The 15,939-nt window shown below is 38.7% G+C and overlaps 1 protein-coding gene and 1 long non-coding RNA gene across 8 annotated transcripts in view; one reads left to right on the forward strand and one right to left on the reverse strand.

The window, feature by feature from the left end:
- Positions 1-15,939, forward strand: part of MAPRE3 (microtubule associated protein RP/EB family member 3) — an 86,126-nt gene that overhangs the window by 6,169 nt on the left and 64,018 nt on the right. The gene's annotated exons all lie outside the window — the stretch shown is intronic.
- Positions 1-15,939, reverse strand: part of LOC107649960 (uncharacterized) — a 62,015-nt gene that overhangs the window by 1,818 nt on the left and 44,258 nt on the right. The window lies entirely within an intron of this gene.

Below are 15,939 nucleotides of genomic sequence, written 5' to 3' on the forward strand. Positions count from 1 at the left end.
TTATAGGTAACCAAAACGACTATGTATAAAGGGTAGTGTTGCAGTGGATAAAGTGCCACGTGTAGAATTGGGAGGTCCTGGGTTAAAATCTGGATCCAGACACATCCTAGCTGTGTGACCTGGCAAGTCCTTAACTTCAATTATCTTGATCCTTACCACCACTCTTCTTACAGAAGGTAGAGATTTTTTTAAAAGGTAGTGCTGGAGCTCAGAAATGGATCCCATAAGGCAGAGATAAGAAGGGGATGCCTGCTAGATATGAGGGATGGTCAGTGCCTAGGCAGGAAACAGAATCCTAGGTGTAAAGACAAGAGTAGGCCAATATGACATGGACAGAAGAGTGAAGGAAGGGAGAGTACTAAATAATGAGACCTGAAAGGCTTTGGACCAGGTTGTGAAGGACTTTAAAAGCCAAACAGAAGAGTTTATATCATATTATCTCCCTACTCAAGAAACATTTATTAGGGGCCCACAATATACTAGGGACTGGGGATACAAAGATAAAAATGAAAAAATCTCTGCTTTCAAAGAGCTTACTGAATTCTCTAAGGAAGACAGCATTTACACATGTACAATAAGATCAGGTTTTGGAGAGTGTCACTAGCAACTAGGGAGATCAAGAAAAGCCCCTTGTAGAAGATGATGCTTGAGCTGAACACTTACGGAAGCTAAAAATCCTACATTAGGTAAAAGGGGTCCTGAAACCAAAAAGTTTGAAAACTGTTATATTAGAGTACCTAATATGCAAACTCTGAAAAATCTTTTGACTTAATATTAAAAGGTAGAATTTGTATTATTGCCAATAGCTTATATTGAAATAGGTTTTTCATTTTTAAATATACTTCTCACTTAAGTTTTTAAATGAGCATTCTCATTGCTGAAGTAGGTAATGCAAATACAGATAAAGAAACTGGGGCTCTGAGGAATTTTCACTTGCCCAAGATCATGTGGCTAAAAAATTAGCAAAATAAGGACCCAAATTAAGTTTTTGGACTTTTTTTTCCTTCTTTTGGTACATTTCCCTTTCTAAAAGGAAACTAGTTGAAATGCCCTGTGTTCTGATGTAATAATTATATTTTGCCTTTGACCTGTGAATGAAACAAATATATAGATAATAAAGTGACATGTCCAAGGTCACACAATTAGTTCATGACAGAACTGGAACAAGTATTTTGACTAACAGTTCTCTTTCTGCCAGTTCATATTTATCAAATGCAAGCCTCTAACATCATTCATGTTTCATTTAAACTATTTAGAATAAATAACTAGTCAATAACTATTCAGTTTATTATGTTAGGCACTGTGCTAGATGTTGGGAACACAAAGGCAAAAATGAAATAACTCTTGCCCTTATGGAACTTATAAACAACACATACACAGATAAGTTAATATAAAATATACACAAAATAAGTACAATTTATTTGAAACCAGCAGCTGTAGTCACTGGGAAAAGCTTCATTTAGGAGGTTGAGACACTTGAACCAAGCTTTGAAGGAAACTAGGATTTTAAGTGGGTTAAGTGAGAACAGAGAGCATTTCAGAAATTGGGGGACAACTTGCTTAAAGGCATAGACATGAGAATCAGTGTTTTGTGTAAAGAGCAGCAAGTAGGGCAGTTTTGTTGGAAACGTGTGTGAAAGGGATTAGTGTTTAATAAGTCTGGACAGGTAGATCAGAGTCAGAAAAGCTTTAAAGGCCAGAGGAATTTGTATTTGATCCCTGAGTCAACAGGGAGCTATTGAAGCTTCTTGAACTGGGGAGTGACACAGATATTTGCTTTAGTATTATCATTTTGGCATCTATGTGGAAGATGAATTAGAGATAAATGAACAAGGTGGGAAAATGTAGACTAGATGATAGTACAGTTAGTAAATTCAGAAATAGTTGAATAAGTGGATCAACAAGTCATCATTAATAGAACCCTGTTAATTGGAGTGCCCTAAGAACCTGTCCTTGGCCCAAGTACTTGATAAAAATAACATTTGTTTTCAGTGATGTTTGTGAATGAATGAGTGAAAAAGCATATATTATGTTTCCTTTGTGCAAAGCACCAAGGAATAATAAGATTGTTTCTTCTCTCAAGGAACCAACATTCTAAAAGGGGGAGATGATACATGTAAGAAATCCTCATCTGCAAATCAGGTAGAACCATCAATAGTCCTTAGGATGCAGCAACAAAGCAGATGGTAATGCATCTTCTTTAATGCCATTTCCTTTGATAGTACTATGGCCAGTTCTGATATTGAACCACTGGAAAATGCCAAGGACTTTGATGATGAGATCTTTCTTTTCCAGGTCTTCAGCAGTTTTTACTGCTGAGGAGGCAGGGACTACAGCTCTTTCCCCCAGTTGCCAGGTTTTATCTCCCCAAGGTTGCCAACTGGATGATGGCAGTGTGGCATTAAAGATGACTGATCTCAGAGTCAGGAAGTCCTGGGATCCATCAAGGCTATGTGACCCTGTGCAAGACTCTTAACCTTTTACTGCCACCTGGCAACTAATTCAGACATTAAGTTATAGATCAGTCAGTGCTATTTATTGGTATACAGAGTTTCCTTACTGAGAGTTCCCCAAACCAATAAAGTCATTGGGGGGGTGGGGGGAGAGAGAGAGAGAGAGAGAAAGAAAGAGAGAGAGAGAGAAAGAGAGAGAGAGAGAAAGAGAGAGAAGAGAGAGAGAGAGAGAGAGAGAGAGAGAGAGAGAGAGAGAGAGAGAGAGAGAACATATTTTTGAGTTTTTTTTCCTAGTAGTTATTATGGGTTGATCTTATTAATTTACATTCTCACCTAGTCCTGATTTTTAAGAAAAATTCCATTGATGTTTTGGTTTAAAAGATTTTTCACCATAGAAATTGTTTTCCTGTACTATGCATGCTTTTGATGAGAGTTTTATTTTTTTGTTTTTATATTTGTTCCATAAGGGAGAGGCAGTGGGAAGACTAGATTACAAGTGAAATATAAAAATAAATTTTTAAGTCTTCTGTCCTATCCTCCTCAGAATCTGCTCTTGTAGTATAGAAAAATACTTCAGCAAAACTGATTGCCATTCTGACCACATCCTAACCCTAATCCTCCTTTTGTTCACAGGGATCTATTTGTAAGACAGCAGGAATAGGTTGGGATGACCATGGGAAAATTTCTCTTTGTACTTAGCTTATTATTATTCTAAATTAGATTGAAACCATGCTCTTGATTTTGTTAGCATGCCCATACCCTGACCAGTTGAATGAAATGGCTCAAACTTTCTAATAGAACTTTGCCACATAGCATCACAGACTTATAGAATTAGAAGGGATCTTACGTGTTATTCACGCCTATTAATGACCTAATCCCCTCTACCACATTCCTCAAACATAGTTATCCAGTCTCTGCTTGAACACCTCCAACTGTGGGGAATTTACTGGTTCACAAGGTAATTAATATTTGTGGCTTTAAATGTTTCATTTTTGCTCCTAAAGACTTATTTTCCCTATTTACTAAAAAACTATGTTTGGTATATGTAGATATATGTTTATGTATACATATATTAGTGCTACTTGCCTAGTGATACAGTATTTTTTTTCTTTTTTTAATTCAAAGACATTTTCCAATTATATATAATAACAATTTTCAACAGAGGTTTTCTGAAGTTATAAGATCCAAATTGTCACCCTCCCCCCTTTCCCTCCCTGTCTCAAAGATGGTAAGCAATTTTATTTGGATTATACCTGTATTACCAAGATACAGTATTTTAAAGCAGGTTTTGTTATAAAAAACCACTGTTGTTTGGTCTAAAACCAACTGAACAACAAATATGATTTCAGACCTTCACAGTGATTCTTCAGTGTTCTAGCCTCTATAGGGTATCTTCACCAGAGGAACCTGAGGTATTTAATCCCTTCGGAGGAACTCTATTCACAGTCTTTATTCTGTCATGATGACTGGGGCACTTTCTCCTAAGCTACCTCTAAAGATGACCTCACAGCTTCTCTTTAGTGATGGAGTAAGAAAGGGGATGGTGTGGTCTTTTGTGCTTTTGTGGCTAAAAAGTTTAACATAGACTGCAACTGGGTGGTTCAGTGGATAGAGAGCCAGGCCTGGAGATGGTAAGCCAGAGTTCAAATGTGGCCTGAGACATTTCCTAGATGTGTGACCCTGGACAAGTCACTTAACCCCAATTGCCTAGCCCTTACCTCTCTTGAGGTACCTGCCTTGAAACTGATACTTGGTATTGATTCTAAGACACAGAAGGGAAGGGTTTATGGAAAGAAAAAAAAACATGTATAGCAGAGGAATACCATCAAATAAAATAGTTTCTGATTATGAGATTATAGACATACATGTAAAATTTTTTTAAGGAAAAAAGTCAGCTTTAAAGAGTATTTTCTGTAACTTCCAACTTTTGTGATTTAGAATTTTAGAGGCATTTCAGAAGAAACCTAGTAAAGAACCTTTTCCTTTTGCTTTATATTTTAAGATTTGGTTTTTGATTTTATTTTTCTTTTTTAAAGATATGCCATAACTAATATTTTTCCCTTCCAAACAAAAAATCCAGGCTTGGCCCACCTCTTATTTTTTGTCATATGTATTAATCTAAATAGAATTTCTGGCACTGCCTGCTAATGCTAAGCCCTGCCACATCCTCTCTGACCATTGGCCCCATTTCAACACAAAGGCAAGAAGAGGTTTAAAAAAATTCTCATTGCCCATAACAATGGTATTGGCAAAGGGCTGGACTGGTAACTTTCTTATGACTTTGCCTAGATTTGCAACCATAGAGTCATGAAGGGACAAAGACCAATAAGATTTGTCTTGCTATTGTATAGTAGAGATCATCCTGTTTGCCCTTAAATAATTTCTCCCCACCCCTACCACCCTACATATTATTTTGATTGGCTAGCCTCCTAGACATATGTCTGACTGCCCACTTGGATAGTTAATCCAGAATATGGAGGGATATATTTTTCTGGCATCATTTTAGAGATCCAGGGCTTAAGAGCATACAGAACATATGGGCTGTCATGCAGCTCTGCTTTTGCTGCTGTAAATGTTTTCTAAGCAGTATCTGTCTTGTCTTCTAAACTGCTCTGACTACCCAAACATTTTTTGTCTACGCTGGTGGAGAGAACTTTTCTGCTCTATGTGCTTATTAGTGAGTAGCTTTGTGGATTTGCCTGTGATGTCAACTCACTGTAGAGTGATTACCGGGCAGGATTTGCCCAGCCCCAGGGGAGTTGTTGGCCTATTCCTGAGTGATCTAAAATATGTTTGCTGACTGGCAAGAAATAAAATTGTGGGTGCTTCAGAATCAGTGAGACCAGTTAGGTTAATGAGTATTTGTGAAAGGGCAAGGCTTGGAAGGCTGGGTGAAACTGAATAGCCCTTCCCATGTGTGGAGTCCTTCATTGACTCCTTATCTTTAGTGGTTTTATATGTACTGCAAAGTCAGACTTTTTCTTCAGGCACCTGACTTTTGGCAGCCAGCCTACTGAATCCCTGTTGATCCCCACAGGTTATCAACAATTTGGATTTATTCTCTGGTTGCCTTGATTTTTCGATGGGAATAGACCAATGATGGAAGTTCCCAAGATAGAAGTTGATTTAATTTTGGCATTCCTTTGATATGCCTTTCATTTCTTGGCATTGTCCCTTGTCCTCAGATGTGCTATTCTGTGCTAGTCTCAAAAACAGCAAAATATAATTTTGAGAGTGGGCTGGGAAGTGGTGGGGCAAAGCACTAAGTCTTTGTTAATTCCAGAGATACCCAAATTTGTGGGTTATTCATACAAATTTGTATATTGTGTTCTTAAGCCCCTCATGCAGAGCATAGTGTTAACCAAACCTCTGCTGTGAACTTAGTTAGTATGGTGCTAGGCAATATGGAATAGTCCCTCCCATAGTGAATTCAGTTGGAGAAATGAGATATAAAATTACTAGTAAGCAAATTAGTATTATAAATGTATGCTTTAACTACTGATACAAAAATTACACAATAGAATTGTACATTACAGATAGAAGGTAATATATGAGATGTCAATTCTACACTACAAATAAGTACAAAATAGTATAGAGAAAAGTTAGAATTATCAAAGTAGGTTTCTTGAAGGCAGTGGTAGAGGAAGCAGTAGAAGAATTAGCAGTAGAATCAGATGTGTTGGAAATCACCAATGACCTCATTGTAGCCAAATCCAATGGCCTTTTCACAGGACATTTCAACTTCTCTGTAACATCTGATACTGCTGAGAACTTTTCATTCAGGAAATTTTTTTCTCTTTATTTCCACTTTCTACTCTTGGAATTGGTAGAAATTAGAACCATTTTTTACAAATTGGGAGATAATTGGGAAAAGAAACACAGAAGAAAAACAACTGCTTGATCACATGAGTCAATGGGGATGTGACTAGGAAAGTAGACTCTAAAAGATCACCCTAGTGCAAATATTAATAATACGGAAATAGGTCTTGATCAGTGACACATGTTAAACCCAGTGGAATTGCATGTCAGATACAGGAGGCAGTGGAGGGGAGGGAAAGAACATGAGTCTTGTAACCATGGAAAAATATTCTAAATTATCTAATTAAATAAATTTTTCAAAAAAAAAGAATTAAAGAATTAAAAAAAAATTGGGAGATAGCATGTATGAAGCCATAAGAGAACTCTGTTTTCTATCATTCAAGGCTCCAACTTGCTTTTCCAGACCTAAATATCACTACTTCCCTTAATGCACTCTGTTCTAGCAAAACTGGGTTACTGTCCCCCATTCTCATTTTATACTCTCCCCTTGTCTTTCCTTATGCTGTTCACCATTTCTAGAATGGATTCCCCACAAATTTTCCACCTCCCTACACTGATCTCTACCTCTTAAGAACTCTAATGTCCTTCATAGCCCTACTCGGATACCACCTCTTCCATGCTTCTTTGACCCAAGTGAACTTTTCTCTACAAATTTCTCATCAGAGGAGTCCAGTAGAGATGTCTCATCAGAGAGGACCAAATCTTTCTTGTTCTGCTTAGAATCATAGTTATTTGACCATATCTCTCAGTCCTGCTAATAGAGTATAAGCTTCTTGAGGGCAAGGTCAGTGTATCACATCTTCTTTGTTTCCATAACAAGTAATCAATTAATGACCATTTCTTATTTGAATTGAAGGGAAAAAAGGTCAAAGGAGCTAAAGAGGCTGAAGATGCCAGAGATAAGAGATTAGTGTGGAATCAAGTTTCCCTGCCTCAGGAGGCAGGAAAGAATGACATTTAGGGCATAGCTGAAGAAGCTAGTTTCACAAAGGAAGAAGAATACCTTTCTTTTTAAAAACTAGCTACAAGATTGAGAAAATGGATATAAAGGCAGGGAAGTTAAGATGAAAATAAGGGAATTCATTCTATGTGACCTCAATCTATTTAGTAAAGAAGTAACCAAAAGTGAAGAAGGATGGGATGGGAGTCTTGGGGGGAAAGATCTAAAATAGCCATTATAGGGAAAATCTTAAAACTTATAAGAGATGAATAAAAGGATTGTTGAATACAGATGAGGACTAAGTTGATCTCTGACAGCGTGAATTTGTGATGGGATCTAGTCTGCAAAGTTCTACCTCTTCCTACTCAGGGAATAGAAAGAAACAAATATAGTCAATTTTGCTATAATTCTTCTCTTTGAAAACTCAAATTTGTTCTAGCACAACTGGTTAGAGAACATTTTTAGTATAACTCAGATTTCTGATTTGCTGATGCTTAGTTTCTTCTGACAAATAGTGAGAATTCAGAAGATTGTACCACTTCACAATAATTCACAAACTGCAACCCTTCTAACACCTACTTCCACATGCAAACTTGAGGTTTTTCTTAAGTAAAGTACCATTTATTGTATTATCTTCTAGTACAGTTGGAGCTGTGGGTAGAGAGGGCTGCTCACACAACCAACTTCCCTCAACTTTTCCACCATGACCTCCAACTCCAAGATTCAGAGTTATAACCTGCCCAACTTGCAAGAAACTTTGCCAGCCCTGGCCGTGGGAACCTGGCAAAGCCAAGCAGCAGCCCAACACTGCAGATGCTACCACTATTAATTATGGTATTTATGTATTTCTCAACTATTTAACATGTACATAACTGCCACTAAGTATTGATAAAAAGCTATCATTTTAAAAGTTAGATTCTTTTTTTAATTACTGATAAAGTTTTGTTGGGAGTTTTTTATTCCCATTTTCTTAGTAAGAGTTCTAAGACTAAAGAGTGGCAAGGGCTAGCCTAACAGAGTTAAGTGACTTTCCCAAGGTCACATATCTAGGAGATGTCTAAGATCCAATTTGAACCCAGGCCCTCCCGACTCCAGGCCTAGTATTTTATCCATTGTGCCACCTAGCTGCCCCGAATTGATAAAATTTTTGAGCATTGTGTCCCTAATCCTATTTTTCCCACAAGCTCTGTGGTTTGTATTGTGCTGTTTTGCATAATGGGAACTTTTTGAGAACACAATATAGCAAAATTGGGTGTTAGTAGTTAGTTAGTTAGTAGTAGTCTCTCGGTAACTGAGGAAGATTTAAGTGGAAAAGCCGATGCACAGAGACAGTCCCACTCTCTCGGCGTTGGAAGTCCAGTGGCACAAAAAATTGTTACGTCTGGAGACTTCCTCAGCTGCATTGGATGGCCTGGTTGTCTTTTGTGCTCCAACATGCCCTAAGCACTCCACAGTACTTTGCTGCGTCGCCCTCTCAGCCGTTGAACCTTCTTATTGGTTTCTTCTGTCTGTTCAGCCGAAGCAGTCTTCACATGCTGGGTGAGCAAAGCCCTGGTTCACCAGGGGTCGACGTTGACCCGATGGCTACCCTCACAAGGTTTGGCCGGCCTGTTGAAGCCGTTGCCCGGGGTGTGGCCGCTGCCGCATGCTAGCAGCTACTGGGAGCCACAAGTGAGAGCTGGGTGTCAGGAGAGGGTCAGAGGCTGGAGGGCTGCCCTAGGAGGGCACAACAAGCCCTCCATACCAAAGATATTATTCCTCCCTGAGCATCCCATACACCCCTGGGAGTAAGTGGGGATGGCAATCTATTGTTGGAGTTTTGATGGAAAGCCCTGTGGAAGGTCCAATCAAAATAATTTAAGTGAGAGAGAAGCAGTATTGAATTAGCTTATCATGTGGTCAGGGTGGAAAAATAGTACAATGAATTCAGGAAGATGGGCTAAAGGTCCAAGTGAAATGTGAGGAATTAAGCAATTTTAGGTCTTGGTGAATACAGAAAGCAAATTCTGTGTGTATGAGAAAAGACAGATATTAAGGAAGTTGTAAATTCAGATGAAGATGGGAAATTTGGGGAAAGGGTTAAAGAATGCTGAATTAAAAGATTCTGAAAGTTGAATAGTGCCTTTTTAGTGATAAGGCACTAGGATTTAATGAAGATTAGGTTCAGCAGAATAAAGGCAAGGGAAGTTTTAAAATTGTAAGTATTCTCACAGTGGATATGGTCTCTCCCAGGATTTTAGTCATCAATTTTAATCTTATGTGGTTCTATATTTCACTCTGGAGAGAAGCTACACACCTGCTAGCCTTGTTTTCAGTTATACTTTGTTTTGGAATGCATTCCCTATACCAGACCCATTACATATTCCCTGTTAACACTCTGTTCCCTGCCCAATTTTCTTCCTGTCCACTTAGATCCCTGGGCCCTGACAAATCTCCATGTAGTCAGACCATGTTCTGCTCATGTGCCCCTGCCTGGGCTAGGCTTCTGGCCAACCTAGGCCTGCCTGTCCTACCTGCACTCTTTCCTTCAGTTTGTCCTGATAATCCTGGATGATTCTTCTCTCAACATACTAACTGAATCCTAGTTAGGCCATCTCATCTGAACAGAACTCTGTTTGCAAGGCCATGCCAACCTGCCCAGCCCTCCCTTGACCTCCCACTGTGCATAAGCCTGTGCTAACACTAGGATCTTAGAGGTTGAGGGGCCTGATATTAACATTGCAGAGGATAATGGCAAGAGACAGAAAAGAGAAGAAAAATGTGAGCTAGGTGCTGACATCATCTCGGGAGGTAGAAAAAGAGGACTAGTGACCTTCATTCTCTCCCATAGCCACAGATCAACACTGAATCCTGCCATGATATTGTACAAATGTGCCCTTTCCACAATAACAAAAGTGGGCAAGATAATTGATGATGGGTCTGCACCTGGCTTTCACGTTTACTTTTGGCTGAGACAAAAGCTAAGAGATCTCATTTTACACCGAGAATCAAATAAATAGAAACCTCCTGCTTCTGTTCCTATTGTTTTCCTCTCTCTGGAGAGGTCTGCAGGGAGGCAGTTCAAAACTCCTTTTAGTTCCCTATATAGAACACCTAGAGAGGCACTAGTGGGAAGCAGGGTGACATCATGGAAAAAGCCCTAGGGCCTAGTCCCCCTTATGCAAATCACTTGAGCAATCACTTCTTTATCTCTTCAGGGAGGGATTCCCACAAGTTGACCTCAAAAGTCTGTTCTAGGCTCAAGTTTCTATATCATTCTGTGAAAAAGATCTTGGGACAAGTTGACAGTGGCAAATAATGTCCTGAAGAGTAAAGGCCCTCCCTGCTATCCAGGGATAAGAATCCAAATGTGTAACATGAGACAACTAGGTGGCTCAGTGGAATCAGGAAGACTTGGGTTCAAATCTAGCCTCAGATACTTCCTAGCTATGTGACCCTGGACAAGTCACTTAATCCCATTTGCCTAGTCCTTGCCCTTTTATTTTATAGTTCTTTCTTTCTTCTTTTTTCCTTCCTTCCTTCTTTCTTTCTTCCTTTCTTTCTTTCTTTCTTTCTTTCTTTCTTTCTTTCTTTCTAAAACCCTTACCTTCTATCTTAGAATCATTACTATGTATTGGTTCCAAAGCAGAAAATGGCTAGGCAATGAGGGTTAAATGACTTGTCCAGGGTCACATAGCTTGGAAGTATCTGATAACAAATTTGAACCCAGGACCTCTCATCTCTAGGCAATATTAAAGTTGTTTCTAAGACAGAAAGTAGAGGTTTAGGGAGGAAAAAGTGTGTTGTGGATCCATGGTTTAGAGAGGAGGGGAATGGAAACAGACTGAACATCAGTAAACAGAGTCATCATTTGAATGAGTGTCAGGTTTTTATTAATGCAGTGAAATAAACTAAAAACTTTTAAAGTAAGTCTGGATAAAAAAGAGTGCTTGCAGTGAAACAGAAAGTTCTAGAGGTCATAGCAAAAAAAGTATAGTAAAAGTGGTAAAGATTTGATTGGCACAGGACTAAGGTGAGCTAGGAATGACCAAGATGGGTATGAGAGTTTGGGTTGGAGAGTACCTATTAGTGACAGAATCTTCTAATAGGAATGTTTCATTCATAGGGAAAAAAACAACTTCACTTATGTACATAATATTAAGTAAAGTAAAATAAAATATCTATTTACAAATAAGTGTTATTTATAAAATATTTAATTCCATCAGTTGTAAATATTATTTAGACCACAGTATACAAAAATTAATAAATATGATCATATTCCAAATTAGGAAAAAACAGAAAAAGGAACTTCTCTGTTTTCAGTCTTGTAACCCATACTTGCCTATTCCTTTCACGGGCTTTCATATAACCCCTGACTTGTTAAGGTCATCAGGAAGTCAGAGGGATTTGTGCCAACTTGGAAGATATGAGATTTGATGTGTCAGGAGGGACAACTCATAGTTATAACTGGGACTCATTTTTCAACTCAAGGCCTGTAACAGTTTCATCAGTTCCTTTGGCAATATATTTTTGGGAACTCCTGGCTTGGAATACTTGATATGCATATTAGGCCCCTCAGCATCCCCAAACTGCTTCTAAAAAATCTGAGCCTTAAAGGTCTAGAGGACTCCTGGCTGCTTAGGTCAGTTCAGCCCTGAGAATGGCAGTGAAGCCTTCTTACAGAAAGTCACCAATCTGGAAGGTACATTAGAAGGCATCAAATTCAACTTATATATGAACAAGAATTCCTTCAACAGAGTCCTTGACTTAGGATCACACAGTCATTACTTGAAGGCCTCATCTATGAGGTCTCACTCCCTCCAGAGGTAGCCCATTCCACTTTAGAACAGTACTCTGATTGTTAGAAAAAAATTTGTTGTCTACCAATCTAAATCCCTCTGCTTTAGAGAGGAACCAAGATATCATCCAAATCCAACCTGTTTCTGAACATGAATCTCTTTGACACCATCCCTGACAAGTGATTATACATCCTCTCTATGAAGACTTCACTGAAATAAACCAACTCCCTGAGTCCCATCCCAAGAAAACAAGAATTAGATGCTGAACCTTGTCTCTGGAACCTTACAACTAGTCTAATCTAATCCCCTCCCCTGGTGTGGCCCTACAGCAGGTGACAATCAGTGCCTTTTGTCCCAGAAGAAGCCTTGTGAAACCAGGATAGTAGCCCTTAAAAATGCCAAAGTACTTCCCCTCTACCATTTTATTAGCTTTTCTAGGCACTATTAATGGCTGAACATGCAAGATTTTATGCGTAAGGAAAGAATGACTCTCATCTTGTCAAGTCATCTTGTCAAGAAGACTCTCATCTTTTCCAACTAACTGTAAATTCACCTAGTACCCAGGCTGTGGAGCCCCCTTCTCCTAAATTCTTGCTTCCATTTATTTACATCTGTTCTCAACTCTTGGGAAGGTAGTAGACATTGAATATTATTTCCATAGACATACAAGGAAACTGAGACACAGATGAGACACTGACTTGTCAGTCACAATGAATTTATACTTAAATTGGGACTAGTGTCCCTTACAATTCCATCTGCTGCCCTAAAATGCCTAAATTAGCTTAAGCATTACTGAAATATTTGGAAATGCAAATAGGGGGTGATCCTGGGTTTGTAGAACAACTGATTAAATTGCCCTCTTTCTTTAACCAGCCTCTTGGTTCTTTTGTACTTTGATACTTTGATCATTCAGCTTTGGAAGCATCATTAAATTGAGATGTGCTTTTAAAAAAAAGAGAGAGAGAGAGATGTGATCATATTGGAAAGAAGGCTAGACTTAAAGTACCATTTCTCACACTAGGCCTATCATTTAATCTCTTACTGCCTCAGTTTCTTCATCTGTAATATGAGGGTAAAAATAGTAACACTATTCAAATGCTTTATAAGCCTTAAAGATTACACAAATGTAGTGAGTACTTTCTCTGGCCTTATTCCTCTCAAAACAAAGGTAGCTACACATCCACCTCAGAGTTCTAGGGATACCCTTGAGGAACTCCTGGTACTATATGCTCAAGCCCCCCATGCAAGCTGTGTCCTCACTGTTAGCCACAGATCAGCTGCTCAGTTCCATTAAACCAATTAATATCAACTAACTTTTACAATGGGATATTTACTTTGAAGATCTAGCAAAAACAGAAATACATTTTCTCCCAATACTTCAGGGACACACTATGCTACTTCAGTTCCTAGAGAGTGGGCTCTGACTTGAGGATAGTTTCTACATAGCATGGGCACCTCCTACTGAGCTGGATCCCTGAAGGTCTTTTCTTGCTCCAATCCCCATCCTGCCCTTGATTCCAGCACCTCCTGGCGGCCCACTCTGATTGCTCTTCCAGACCTTTTAACACTCCAGGTTGTAGCCTCTAATTTCTTTTACTTAAAATTTAAAAAACAAAACAAAACAGATGCCGGAGCACTCACATTCATTGGAGGCTACTCCCCTTACAGCATTGTCCGTTTTCACCTAAGTGCAGTCATGCAGAAAGAAATTAAATCCAGAAAGGAAGGAAGAGGGTGATCAGTGCCTTTTGAATATATGCAAATTCTATGTATATCATCATAGCCAATCAAAAAGGCTCCTTTTTGCTTCTTGGTGAGCAGAGCAGATCCAGTATGTTTGCCCATGCTCCAAAACTCTCCAAGGCCCTTCTGTTACATGTCATCATAATTCTCCGAGAAGCAGGCTTCCCAGCATCTTCCACTTGGGGAATTGCATCAGCAGCACTCTGCTCATGCTCATAAGCCCTGAACTTGGCAGCCAAGTCCCATTATACAAATGGGAAAATGGTGGTATGTTTCTATGCAATCGTATGTCTTCCCAGTCTCCCCCTCCACAATAATATCTGGCATATAATAGGTGCTTTATAAATATTTATTAAGTCATATTTCCTATTTTGGGGTAACAATAGCAAATGCAAGGTCAACTCTAATTTATCTTTAAAATGAAGGATCATATTAGCATAAATTCAGAGGCTAGAAAAGACCTTAAAATTCATCAAGTCCACCCCACTCCTTTTACAGATAAGGAAACTGACACCCAGAGGGGTTAAGGGACTTGCCCAGGGTAATACAGATTTGATCCTGGTCTTCTTAGCTCCAAGTATAGGCCTCTGTCCACTACACTGCATTGTTTTTAATGGGCAGTTTTGTCTAGACCTTTATAATTATAGGAAATTGTATAGGAGGCAATCTCTTCCAGTTCATGAGGCATTTATAAAAAACAAGATTCTTATATTTTGTTTTATCATAATGTGAATGCAAAAGAAATCTATGTTTTCTTACAGAACCAGAGAGCTTCTTTTACCTAAAACAACAAATTGGGTTCTAGAACCAGGAATGAGCTCTAGCCACTCAATCTATCCCATTATCTTATAGCTTCCCCTGGACCAGTCCTAATCCAAAACCTGCTTAGCTAAAAATATATTGGTCCCCGACAACTAAAGGTAGAGCCTGTGTTTGGCTCTCATGAATTTGAGGACTAAGTAAAGAGAATCTTCTGAACAGTCCCTAAGGATAGTAAAAGAAGACATATCCAAATGAACTGAAAACTTGTTCAAGCCTGTTAAAATTATGTAGGTTCAAAAAGTAATTATTTTCATAGACATTTGAGTTCATAGACAATTGAGATTTGCTAAGGTAAACTAGGAATATTGAGTTTCCAGATTTGTTGAAGTAACCTTTCAGAGGTGCCACATGATCTTCCACAATATCCCTTGGGATTATTATTAGATATAGAAGCCTAGATTGGATGGACCCTTGGACTTGGGCCATTATGGCATTTCTTTATATTGAAATTCCTTATGCTGGCAATAGAGTAGCTGTTGTCCTAGATACTAGCAAGTCCATGCAAAGAGGTAAGCCCAAAGATTAGAGCCAAGAAGAGGTATAGTGATTTGTAGAAATACTGGAATTGGAGTGATGGAACATATATTGAGGTGAGGTGTCATGGATCATCAAGTAAGGAGATACAGGAAGATTTGTGATGATAATAGATAAAAGATGGTAATGCCTACTTGTTAAATGAGGATAATAAAAACAGGTCATAAGGATGCTAACTAACAGGATGCTGACAGGGTATCATGAGGAAGGGGTATCGGACAGCTAAAATGCTATAGTTGTACTTCTCAGTATTGAATCCCCCTTGGGCATCACAGAATGACTGGTTTTCTTACAATGGCAGGATGATTAAGTACTGTAAACCCAAACTGACAGAGTCAGGGGCCATGTTCTAATTCCTCCTCTCTGCATAGCTATGACTTTGAGAAATGATCTTCACTTTTAAAATGTGTTTCTTTCACATATGTAAATAATGCTCACCTTCCACTCAGGGGCGCCAAATGATAATTGAGCATTAATTTTTAATGTGTATACTTTCACATTAACAGATTAAAGGCACTCTCACTTCAAAGAGACAGATTGGATCTGGGGAAGACTGATAATATGAGCTTCAGAATTATCCACAATTCTTAGTCACAAAATTTCAAATTCTCTTGACAGAATTTTTCATAGTTGATTTAGCAGTCAACTTTAAAGAGAAGAATCCTACTAACAGAACAGAAGTATCAGGTGGCAAAACTACAGGAGGATACCTGAAACCTGAGAGGATCAGGTCCTCCTTCTCAAGGCTTGTGTTACTGAGCACTTAAATAAGACTTCTTAGGATAAGTCTCTGAAAAAAGCTGGCTACACATGCCCAACATCCAATATAGGTGCAGATCCTGCACACTTG

This window comes from Monodelphis domestica, chromosome 1 (genome assembly GCF_027887165.1).
Source record: "Monodelphis domestica isolate mMonDom1 chromosome 1, mMonDom1.pri, whole genome shotgun sequence".
Taxonomy (NCBI): Eukaryota; Metazoa; Chordata; class Mammalia; order Didelphimorphia; family Didelphidae; genus Monodelphis; species Monodelphis domestica.